Here is a 2,800-nt window from a genome sequence, read left to right on the forward strand (position 1 = left end):
ATTAAAAATCTTACTGTTCAAAAACTGTTGACTGGTAGGTTATATAGATTACAGAAATGTTGTATTGTAATATATATATATATATATATATAGGTATATATATATAAACATTTCTGTCCCCCTTACTTCTGAAATGATGGCTACGCCCCTGCAGTGAGCATATGAGGTTTGTGTAACGAATCAGTCCACTGAAGGTGAGCGTAGTGAAGAACCCAAGTGCAGTTTATTAGATTTGGACCTTTGAATGTAGACTTTGAGAACCCCTGCATTAGGGGCTTCATTGAAGTCACCTCCAATCAGTAAATAACCATCTGTGTATTTTCTTTTTAGGTCTAGTAATATCAGGCTAAGTTTTTCAAACATACATGCATTTAAAGAGTTATTATTATGTCCATAAACATTGCAAATAATAAGACGTATTGTCTATGTTTAAAATTATTATAATCCACCTCCCTTCACCAGAATACAGAGTTTCCACTACATCTCCCTTCAATTTATTCAAGAAAACAGTTGAGTGTTGCATCTTTTTCCCATTCAAAACTATACGAATGACACGTCTTGGGTATTCTATAGTCTTTGATACAACATTAGCTAACTGACTGGCAAGCTAGTTACTGTCTAACTTTGACAACTTGGCAGGCTATTTGATCCAGTGTAAAGTGTTTTGATGATGTACGATTAAGTGTATGCATAACATGAATGATGTCCAATCCCCAACGTTTCAAACAAAGATTCATCAGGGAGGGTGAGCGTCAGGGCTACCTGTTACAGGTCGAGAAAGAGCGAGAAGACTCACGACCTCAGAGTAGGGAGTAGAAATAAGAAGTGTTCATCAGTTCAAAGCCTCAATCAGGTTCATGTTCTGTGGTTTTGATGTGGCTAGGGAGGGTAACGTTAACCTGTAATTTAGGATTCAAAGCCTAGCCCAGCTGACGTTTTGCAAGCAGGTTGCATAGTAACAATTGCTAACATCGACTGGTAACATTAGCTATTTGTGTGTTATTTCTTTCTTTCCGTATATTTGCAGAATAAATGACCTAAACATACACCTAGCTTTCATTGAAACCACAGAAACTGGTTGTGACGCTGCTGTTCTTTACTGCAGGGGGGGGCTATTATTTATTGTAATAGCATTATATAGTGGTTCAACGCATTATATTGTGGCTTTTTTGAGTCACAGATCAGACTATTTTTTCGGATGAGCAAGAAAAAAAATATTTAAAGCACAGAGAATGACAATGCCGTGAAGGGTTTTTGACATAGGCTAATTTTATGTGTATGTAGGCTATACGCAACTCGGTATTTCCGCACTGTCTAACTTGTGCGCGCTTTGATTGTATACGAGAACAGCGAGTGAGAAACGAATTGAGCTCTCTTTCGTTTCTTCTTCTTGTGGTTTAAAATTGCTTGTACGTGTAAATTGGCAAATTAATCTGCGATTCACGTGCGTGCCGAACGGTAGGGTCTCATCCGTACGTATTACGGATCAACTGCGATCCGGTTAACTCCAGATCAGAGCAATCTTTCATTTAGGCTAGCCTACTTATTTAACATGAAATTGTCAAATTGCTACTCCATATCAATCGCATACAAAGAAAATACAGAATAATTAGAACAATCATTAACATAAATAAATAACAGAGTGTCATATCTATACACATTTTTCCCAGAACGTTCTTGCGACCCGGTAGCAATTCTTCCACGGCCCGGTAGTGGGTCGCGACCCGGTGGTTGGGCACTTCTACTTTACTGTATGTTTATTATAATCCATGCACGGTCCAGTTATCTTTATGGTTCATTGGCCAGTGGTATGTAAGTGCTGATTTTGTACCCTGTACCTGTTATGCATTCAACGTTCACTTGTTCAACGTTCACTGTTTTACTAACACTATATGAAAATGAGTAAATTGAGACAGGTGATAAAGGTTGATCTATTTGGATGTCCTTAGATTACAGTATTGTGTATGATGCCATTGATAACCTGACATGGTTGAGCCTATTCCCATACCTACTACTTACCTGATCAGCCTGCTCTCAGCTTTCTCATTTTCTGTGTTGTATTGAAGTTGTGTCCTGAATGTGAAATGAAAGACATTTTGTTTTAATGTGTAGATTGTCTTTAAGGACTGCTCACCAGTTGACATTTCAGTGGCAGAGTGTTCATGTGTGGCTGGAAGAGCACTCTGCAACAGTGGTGGAAAGAGTACTGAAAATTTGTACTTAAGTACAAGTACTGTTCCATTGCTGAAATAATACTCAATTACAAGTAAAAGTACTGGTGTCAAAACAGTACTTAAGTAAAAGTACAAAATACTCCTCTCAAAAACTACTCAGAGTACTAGTTACTAGTTACTTTTTAGCCGGCGATATTTAATGAATTACCAAAAAATATTAATTCATATCAAAGATCTATGTGGATAATAGCTACTTTGAACAAAACCCACTTTTATCTTATTGACAAAGTATGTGAATTAGTCGTCATGATACAGGAATTTCTAACTTCAATACCTTGAAAAATATGAATATCAAAGTACCCGTTAACCGGAAGTTGCAACTGACTTCAGTGTTGTGATATATTTCCAAGTGAAACGGATTATTGAATAAAGGGCGGGGTTTTATTGTGGTGCATCTCCACTCCACCTCTTGCTCATAGCAGATTCACAGTGGTTAAGAATATCTGCTGAATATCTGCTTGTTACGTCTGAACCATTTCTGGTTCCTAACGCTCTGCCAGACGCCCCCCAACAAACAACATACTGTGCATATACACACTCACAATGTCATGTAATACTGAAAAAAT

Source organism: Sinocyclocheilus rhinocerous, unplaced genomic scaffold (assembly GCF_001515625.1).
Source record: "Sinocyclocheilus rhinocerous isolate Xijiao unplaced genomic scaffold, SAMN03320098_v1.1 scaffold1676, whole genome shotgun sequence".
Taxonomy (NCBI): Eukaryota; Metazoa; Chordata; class Actinopteri; order Cypriniformes; family Cyprinidae; genus Sinocyclocheilus; species Sinocyclocheilus rhinocerous.